The following is a 10,281-nucleotide window of genomic DNA, read 5'->3' as shown; positions in this document are numbered from 1 at the left end:
TTCCATTTTTCACACAAAATTTAATGCAAACTCTTTGCTCCATTTTTTTCGAAAGAAGAAAATCGCCGAGCACACCAAACCCTTCTAACCTTGTACGCCTCTGCCAGAAAATCTGTCAAAACTGTGAACATATGATCGTGACGAGTGTACCAACACAACAAAACAAAAAATTTAAAACTTGAATGTACGTAGCCCGCGAAAATTGAAAAGTCACCTTACTTTTCGAACACACCTCGTATATAAGAAAAATATATATTTTTAAACTCAAATTTTTTTCCATACAAATTTTGTTCACTAATTTAAATTTCAGACTTCTTCAGAATTTTCTTTAGAATAGTGAAATTCGCAATTAATGTTTTAAAACAAAAAATTATAATTTCGGAAAGCTTTTCATCTTCAGACGACTTAGGATGTTTCATAATTTTTGCGGGGAGGTATAGCTTCTGGAAAATGAATTCCTTTTAAATAAAATTTCTTGTAGACGAAACTTTAATATTTATTCCTTCAACAAATAATATAAGCCATCTTATAATAAATAATCATTTTTCCTATTACGAGTAAGAAAATATATATTTTAATTATATATTATTCAGATTTAAGCATGCGGTACGTGATATTGTACTTAAAATACTATGCAGAGTTACAAATTTTTAATAATAATTGCATCCGTGATTAAAAAGAATTGTAAAATTCATCTGTTTTATTTCTTTCTTATCATACTACCTAAAAAATAATTCGACAAAGCCTTCTTTGCGTTTGAAATTCTTTTCTGCAACGAACTGTTTCCATTCAGTTCGATTTTTCTTATTGAAGGGTCCCCAGTTTTTTTCTGAAGGTTTGAAGGCACTTTTAATAGCCTGAGGATAAAAAATAGTTTGTGCACTTAATTCATTAACATACGTATAGTAATATCAATTTTAAATCATATAATTGTAATATTAATTCATTTATTAATCGCCAACTTACTACGAAAAACGATAACTTCCTGTGTTTCAGAATTTCTCTGATAATGAAACCAAAAATCTGGACAATGCCCAAGCTTAAGATAAACCAGCCAATACCTGAATTAGAAACGAAATTACGTAAGGGCATTCAATTGAATCATTCTAATCTTTTGCATACGCATACTATATATTGCCATGTTAACTTTCTCTGGCTTACGTTCGGGTCTACACAGCGCGTCAGAAATTACAGACAAGTTTTCTGTAGCAGCCATTGTGCCGTCTGCTATCGCCAGCATTATCTAATTTTTTAAATCACCTTTTCACATATGGTATTGTTTAAGTAATGAAATAGTTTACACCATTATATTACATGACGTGCTTTAATTATAAAAATTCCGCAGAAAACATGTTTACATTCAGACAAACTGCGTAAACCAGATAGAGCTAACATGACACACTCTGCTAGGCTGCCTTTGTCAGATAGAAAATAATGGCATTTTTTAATTTTAAATCAAAATAGATAAAGATTTTTATCAAAAATAGCTTCTATACAGTAATAGTTATTAGTTTAATAGATTTTAGTCAAATAAAATATTACGAATAGATCATGAGAGTTTTCTATATTCATTGTGAAAAACTAAAAAAGGAATGAAATTCGATTTAGATTTATTTTTACCATAAGCATAATTTGGGAATTCCATTCCATTATAAGTCGGTGGTATATAGGTCGCAATAGTATAAATAAGAATAATAATCATCAAAAGTGGAGTGACGATCGACCAACAAAATCTCCAATAAAATCCTGGTCTAATATTCAGCATGAATTCGATGTCATTCAAAAAATTGAAGAGTCCATAAATCCAGAAAATGGTGATAATTTCTGTGACTCCGACTATGATAGCCACACAAGTTCCACCATAGTAATCAATCAAAGTAACAAACCACTGACCACCCTGAGTGATTCCAATACAAATGATTAATTGATCCAAAAAATATTATAAAAGAGTAAATTGCAAAATAATCGTAAAGCTGAAAATAAATAGGTACCACAGCACTGCCCTTCAAATGAAAATAGCCGTATTTGCAGTACCGATAAGTAACCTATCGCTTCTCTGAATCTATTCAGTATAATTACTGCCGCCTCTTTGAACTTAGTGGTGTATATGAACATTCAATTTGCAGAAAGATACAAATCATACATGATAATAAAAATAACTGGAAATAAGTCTTTTTGAAGTTTATTTTAGATTTGGAAGCTGATAGATGACTTATACGAATTGCAGATACGGCTATTTTCATTTGGAGGACAGAGCAGCTTAAAATAATATTAAATGTATGGATAGAAAACTAATTACGTATTTAAAGAATATCACAACTAATCATAAATTTTCATTATTTTCGCTAGAGCAATATTTTAATTGTTTAATCTTACTGGTGTAATGTAAATGAGGCCAGAGAGAAACCCAACAACGGACATTCCAAGGACGGTTTTCCATCGTTGAATGTTGGGAAAATGGTCGAATAAAATGGCACATATGGCACTAAAAAGTGCCAAAGCACTTCCAGCTCCGAGGATAAACATCATGAAAAAAAAGAGAGCTGAAAAAAATTGAGGAACTACTTCAATACGGGAAAGAGCATCTGGATATGAGATAAATGCAAGTCCTGTGCCGCCAAGAACCACTTTTGAGATGTCATCCGTGCCCATTTCGTGAGCCAAATTTCCCAAAATGCCAAAAATTGTACAGCCTGCCATCATACTCGTAAATGTATCGAGAGTCGTCACAATCATTACATTCCTTTAAATAAATAATGAGTCTTAAATAATAATAAATATGTATGTGTACTACTAATTGTCAAATAAAGTTTAACATTTTAGCAACGATATTTTCAAAACAAACAAATATTCAAACCATCTATAATATTTTAATTAAATCAAGACTAAACTGTTAAAAATGTTTGCAATTTTAACATACAATACCGGTCCAAAGTTTGGGTTCACCTCTTTTTTGACAATTGATTAAGTTCCCTTAATTTTAATTATGTCAAAGCTAAAATTTTGGCTTCTTAAAAGTTTAAATGCTCTCAAAATTCTGTATAAAATGAGCCCAGGATGAAGCCTATTTGTCTATTTTGCGAGTAGATATTGCAAAAATGGTGTAAATTTCAATGTTTTCTTAACTTTGTAATAACTTCCGTAATAATTAATATTTTTTAATTTACCTAGGCTGATTTTAAAGCTATTTTCTACATTGCCACAATAGCTTATGATTGTGAATTTAAAAAAATTTCTGATTACAGTGCGAGAACTTAAACTATTTTTCCACAGTATCACAAGAGCGTTATGACCGTAAGTCTAAAAAAAATATTATGACAGAGCAAGAACTTGAAGTTGTTTTATACTAATAAAATGTTTCGATACTGTGGAAAAACAGCTTTAAAATGAGCCTAGGTAAATTAAAAATATTAATTATTACGAAATTTATTACAAATTTAAGAATACATTGAAATTTACACCATTTTTGCAATATCTACTCGAAAAATAGACAAATAGGCTTCATCCTGTGTTCATTTTATACGGAATTTTGAGAGCATTTAACCCTTTAAGGAGCCAAAATTTTAGCTTCGACATTATTAAAATTAAGAGAACTTAATCAATTGTCAAAAAAGAGGCGAACCCAAACTTTTGACCGGTAGCGTGCATTTACTATACATTTGTATAGTAAATCTATAAGAACTCGGTCTATGAAATAATTATTAAGAGGCTGCGTAGTAAATTTAATATAAATGTATATTGATCAATTCTTAGAAGAGTCAGGTAATTTCACTTTACACAAATTAAAAATAATTTTTGCAGTAATGTTTAATTCTAAATAATAAAGCATTATATTTGTTTCTAGTTGAACATAAATAATACTAGGTTTCAAGTGGATAAATTCAAATAAATACATAATTAAGACACCTAACCTAAAAGCAGCAGTACTCACGTAAAATTTCTGACATTGGCAGTGAATGTTGATGAAAACCCCACCCGTGCGTTGCACTTTGATTATAAATAAGAATTTAGTCGATGAATTGTAGGTTATTATTTTAGTTTTAAATATTTAACAAGATTTTAATACATCAAAGATCTTTCAACTTTTATGCACTCTATTTCACTATACATGTATATTATTTTACAATATAATGGTATATTAAATTTACTACACGTATATGCATATTGCATCCATTACATTTATAGAAAAATCGCGATAGAAATTTTTAACAGTGTCACCCAAGTGAATATAAAAACATAATAGCAAGAAATCAAGGGATGTATTTGTGATGAACATGAATTTTATAAGTTGCTAAAAGGAATGTGACAAGAAAAGTTACTATGATCAAACAATAAAATTACAAAAATCTTTAAAAATATATGCAGAAAAATATGGACAAAATCACGAATTTTATTACTTATTTTATCTTAGCTAAAGAGTTTCAAAACATCCTTTCATTTGATAGTATGGTAAATTAATATGGAGCATTGCCGGACGTTTTTTAAACATTTTTTTTTCAAAAATTGTGATTTTTTTAACAGTTACTTGGAATCAACGTTGATAAATCGATTTTTAACTATACTAAAATCATCATCAGTATAAAATTAACAATTTTATTACCCATTGAGAATAGTTCGAATGATTATTTTCGATTTTAATATTTAAGAAACGGTGTCATTATATTGTTTGGTAAGTTTTAATTTTTAGTTTGGGGCAGGTACGTAACAAGAAATTTGTTCTCCACATGCTGTTGCTTATTAATAATGTCTAAGCAAAGTTGTCTACAATTTTTAAACTTTACAGAATTATGCTTTGATATAATTATTGTTCTCTACTGGCATCATTTAAAGAAAAAGTTATTATTCAAAGAAATTATATAATTTTTTTAGAAATATATGATACAACGGAAGGAAATATTAACTAATTCCAAACTCTCTCTTAAAGATTTTAAATTAAAAAATGTTCACTTCTTCATTCTTCTATTAAATTATACTTTTTTGCTACGTTTAAAATTTGAGATTATGTTCAATTTTGAACGAAACACAAAATTGCATATATACTTTTAAGTTTCAAATAAAATAGAAAATGTTTACTATTTTAAAGATGGTTCAATTTTGAAAACCTTATTTCATTGAGTTTCAAAACTGTAATTTCGTTTTTTATAAATACTAAACATATTTAGAGAATAAAAAATATATCGTGAAACGACTATAACGAAGAGAACATTTTAAATAGAAATAACGTTTTTAAACCATTTTTATCATTTGTATTTATATTATTTATACTGATTATCTTTTTTACTGGGAGAAACATATAAAATGTGTAGAAGGTTAAATTATGAATTTCTATATTCAATTTTGGCCCATATAAAATTTAAGTTCCCTAGGGTGGAAATGTATTTTCACAATAAAACGCAATATAGTAAAACAGTGTGAATATTTTATTTTGTTATGTTTGTAATTACTTGTAAAATTTTGTAAAAAGCGTCCGAATCCTAGCAAAAACTTGTGGTTGTTCAAATAATTATTTTTCTGATTTTCCATTGTTTTTTAAATGTTAAAAACTGTAAAAAATTATTGTAGGGGAGAGGGCTTAGTTGTGAGACAGTCGATTTTCTCTGTCATGCAATATCAACATGGCCGACCCGACTACTCCCGAAGTTCCCTTGTCGTGAGCCGCAGCGTTTGTGCCCACACCGAAGTGGCTAGACACATTATTGCATCAGTTGCGAATATCGTGTGCAAAAATGGAGTTAAAAAACTTTTTTTGAATTTTTGCAAAGTGCCATATTTTCGAGTGAATCAATTGGAAATGGTAAATGGAATGTATTAGCATGTAGTGTTTTCCTTATATTTTGTGATGCAATATTACATTATGCCAATATACGGTTGGAAATTTTTTGTTGTTGTCATCCTCATAGTGGCGTCATGGTTTGGTTGTGAGACATAGTACTGGCTTAGTTGTGAGACTGAATTGATTTTTCTGAACAAAAGAGATTCACAATTGTGTTTAAAGCCATTTATATACTTTAAGCTTTATCAAACATAAACAATATAGATTGTTTATAATAATTTGGTTAAACAAGTCTCCTAATCGGCTGTTTCCTCGTAGAAAAAAATGTTTTTGCTTCAATAATTATTAGAGTGACATTTATTGCGGTAACTAACCAACGAAATTAAATAAAGAATAATTTATATGATTTTTATAGACAATTTTTTTAACAAAACTATGATTTATTTTTTTTACATGCAGAAAGGACGGTTTTCCACTGAAATTATCCGAAAATAAACTAACAGTGATTCCAAAATTGGATATGGGACATTAAATAATAATTTGCGTAATTGTTAATAATAATCATTTTAAAAGAATGCGTGACAATCTGCGGTTGGTCGTAGAAAAAAGTTATTTTTTCTTAAATCATTTTTGTGATAATATTATTTGTGTTATTGAATCAATGAAAAAATTTATACTTATAATAATAATGAGATTATTATATCACTGTAAGTCTATTGTCGGATAATTTCAGTGAAAAACCGTCCTTTTTGCTTGTAAAAAAAATAAATCATAGTTTTGTTAAAAAAAATTGTTCATAACAATCATATAAATTATTCTCTATTTAATTTCGTTGGTTAGTCACCGCAATAAATGTCACTCTAATAATTATTGAAGAAAAAAACATTTTCTTCTACGAGGAAACGGCCGATTAGGAGACTTGTTTAACTAATTGTTATAAACCATCTATATTGTTTATGTTTGATAAAGCGTGAAGTATATAAATGGCTTTAAAGACAATTGTTAATCACTTTTGTTCTGAAAAATCAATTCAGCTATGAGAAAAACTCGTTTATAAAGAATTTGTTTATAGGAATTGTTTATAATAATTAAGTTAAATATTATTAAAATTAATTATGTTCTATGAATGCATGTGCAATAATTCCGGCTGATAGTGAGTTTCTATCTGTATTTTTTCTTGATATAAAAATTCACAAAGCTAAAATGGTCAATTTTGTCACTATATTTGTTTATACATTGTTGCTCTGTGAAAAAAATTAAAAAAAGCAAACCATGATTCTCTTAAAAATTAATTGCTGAGCATTTCTAAAAAAAACTTTTAAATCAGTTAAGAAATACGACCTGTGGGCGAATATGAACAGTAAATTCCTATTCCAGACCACTGTGGGCCGGTTCGTTTGAGATGTGCAAATATGCGTGCAAGTTTCCACACTTGCAAACATTGTCATAGTGATTTTGATTGAGAAGATGATATTGAACAATGAAAAGTGTTAGTTATAAAAATAATTATTGTCTACTAAAAGCCTTTAGAATGAATAAAAACTTCATCTTTTCAAATATTTATCCAGGTTTTACTAGATATTTTCCCATTTTTAATCAATTTTTCTAGGTGTCTCACAACTAAGCCACTTTTTTCTGAAAAAAATCATGCATTCACTAAATTGGTCATAACTTTTTTAGTATTTTTTTTTCAGATAAAAGTTGTATATCTTCATCACCTTTCCAAAGGTCTATAGAAATTTCGATTTGGTTAAAACAGTAACAATTTATAGCTCAATAACAAAACCCATCTCACAACTAAACCCTCTCCCCTACTAAAAACTATAAATTTTGCTAGAATTAAGACACTTTAATAAAAATTTACAAGTAATTAAAAATTTGTACACAAAATTATTAATTTCACATTATTAAACTCTACTGTAATTTATTCTGAAAGTATATTGAAACAGGTTTGTCTTAATTTTTGAACTTGTGTTTTTTTTTAAGTTTCAGTCTTAAAATTTTTACGAATAAAAATTTGCTTCAATAAATTTAAAAAAAAAATTTGTTCGCCAATGCTTAAAAACAAAAATTGTGCACCTTTTCAGGCATAAATTTAAAAATATTTATGAACGACTTTTTCGAAACTGAAATTATACAATAAATTTAAGGTTACTCAAAGTTCTTGTTTTATATTTCTAGACTTTATATTTAAAATAATCCGAAAGTAATTATGAAAGTTTACCTCGAAGTTTACAATTATTATGAATACCAGCACGAACATTTAATTGAATAATTTATTAACATTTAAGATTGTGTTAAATTCCAACCGCTTCAAAATTAAACATTGTGGCATTTTGAGGTCGAGTATTACCTTCCGGCTGGATTTTAATGTTCTCTTCCAGCATTTGTTAGAGTTTAATTTTCAGCGAGTGTGACCACACTTGCGCTTAAATTCTTTGCTCTTTGCAACTTTTTCTGCTGGAAAAGGGCTTGCGATTTGACACGTTAACAATCCCTTTTTGCCCTTCTGCATATAATCTTGCGATTCCTGTTGACGGAATAAAGTTATGCACTCCTCTCTCGGGAAGAGAAAATTAAAATCCGGAAAAATATGCCAGAAAAGAATACATAACGTTTTGCATATTATTTTTTTATATAAAAAACTGATTTAATATTACTGCCATTATTTATATTATTATTTAATAAATACTGAATTGTGATGATTGCATTTAAAAAAATCATAAATTCTCAGAAAGCATTTATAAAAGAAATTATATAAATATTCAATGACACAAGGAAAATTTGAATTCTATTGCTATATTCATTTTTTACCTGCTTAGTTGATGACGAAAGTTGTTATGGGAAGAATAAGTCAGAATTGGCCCAAAACAGACCGAGAGAGAGAAAAAACACTGTGTGATAGCAGCGTACCAAACAGTGGGTTTTAAAAGAGCATCCCATTTCGGATTGAAGAAAAATAATATTCCATTAATTGCTCCCTCCAATGTAACTGCCCTACTAATAAAATAAGCATCACCATATAAGGAAAAATTGCCAGAAAATATGCAGCTTTTCCAGAACTTTTAACTCCTCGACACATAATTGCAAACAAGCAAAACCAGCTGAAACAAAGATAAAGAGCCAACGACCATGATGGTAAACCTATTCCTTTCTCGACCGAATCTATTTCATTTAAAACGACTTTTCTGCAAGAAAAAAATTATTTAATTAAATGTGAAATATTTTTAAAGCCTTTTTCCAGGGGTAAAAAACAAACCGAAAGTATAATTCTGCAGAGCTGATGACAGTTACATTTTCAGAATAAATTCCATTTGATATATTTGAAGAAGCATCGATGCAATAATTTCTCCAATTTTCTCGACAATAGGACCAAGGAAGAACAGATTCAAAGCTTGCGATAAAATAATAAAGTGTGAGGGCCATTAGGCAGCAATAATATGACACGACACAAAATGCAGCCAAGACTTGTCCGTAACCCAAACCTAATATTTAATAACTATTCTATCATGATAATTAACAAATATTATTTAATAACTTATAGTTCTAAGAGATTAAAAAATATAACTTTTATAATTTTAGGATTAAAAAAAATAGTTTTTTTTTTAGTTTCTTAGTGAAAAATGTACCTCTCATGGCGGGAGACATGGCCCAAGTTTTTGCACACGATCTGCTCGTGAATTGTCCCAAGATTGCTTCCAAGTAGTAAAATGGTTTTCCAACAAAAATTAGAATAATAATATAAGGTATGAGAAAAGCACCCCCTCCGTTTTCCAAAGCTGTGAAGGGAAATCTCCAAATGTTCCCAAGTCCAACTGAAGTGGCTATGCAAGCCATAAGAAATTCCAAACCTCCTCCCCATTGTTCTTTTTCTGTCTCAGCCAACTAATAAAGAAAATGATTAATTTAATCTGAAAAAATCTCATTAATAATTACATTTTGTACATAAAGAAAAAATTTCTTATTTTTCAATCTTCATGCACATCGTAATCTGTTAATACTTTCATAAAGATAACATTTTTTTAACGTACTGTGTTCTTTTCTTACAAATTTTATGATCTACGTTCATTATTATTGTATTCATAAAACTGCCATTCTTATTTTCATTCTTCATATTAGACAATTTCCAATTTAAAAACATTGAAAATTGAACAGTTTCAAATTAGAAACCAGCAGAATTGAAACATGTTTATTTGTTAACCTTAAGAAAAACTCTTGTAAAATTACAGTGGATATTCAAAATTAAAATTTTCCAAATTAAACAATTTCAAGAGGGCACGTAAAATTTGAGACACTCATTATTCAATTATTTAATTTTCAACACTCTTAAATCTTAAAATTATTCAACTTTGAAGTTTTTTATTGGATATTATTAAATTTAAAGGGATTTCAATTATGAACCTTCCAACTATATACAGTCTGTCAAGTTAAAGCGTGGGTGGCTTTACTCGCAGTCGGTAAGGTGTATCGACATGATTTTGGTGTCAAAATATTAAGAAGAGCTCCCT

The 10,281-nt window shown here is 28.7% G+C and overlaps 1 long non-coding RNA gene and 1 pseudogene across 1 annotated transcript; one reads left to right on the top strand and one right to left on the bottom strand.

Moving 5' to 3' along the window:
- Nucleotides 1–664: 664 nt before the first annotated feature.
- Nucleotides 665–10,281, bottom strand: part of LOC117171491 — a 10,553-nt pseudogene continuing 936 nt past the window's right edge.
- On the top strand, nucleotides 5,686–9,271 carry LOC117171492. Its single transcript, XR_004466886.1, has 3 exons — nucleotides 5,686–5,794; nucleotides 8,596–8,911; nucleotides 9,007–9,271. It is a non-coding gene; the product is annotated as an uncharacterized LOC117171492 (long non-coding RNA).

Source organism: Belonocnema kinseyi, chromosome 4 (assembly GCF_010883055.1).
Source record: "Belonocnema kinseyi isolate 2016_QV_RU_SX_M_011 chromosome 4, B_treatae_v1, whole genome shotgun sequence".
NCBI lineage: Eukaryota > Metazoa > Arthropoda > Insecta > Hymenoptera > Cynipidae > Belonocnema > Belonocnema kinseyi.
This window is presented reverse-complemented; position numbering and strand designations above follow the sequence as displayed.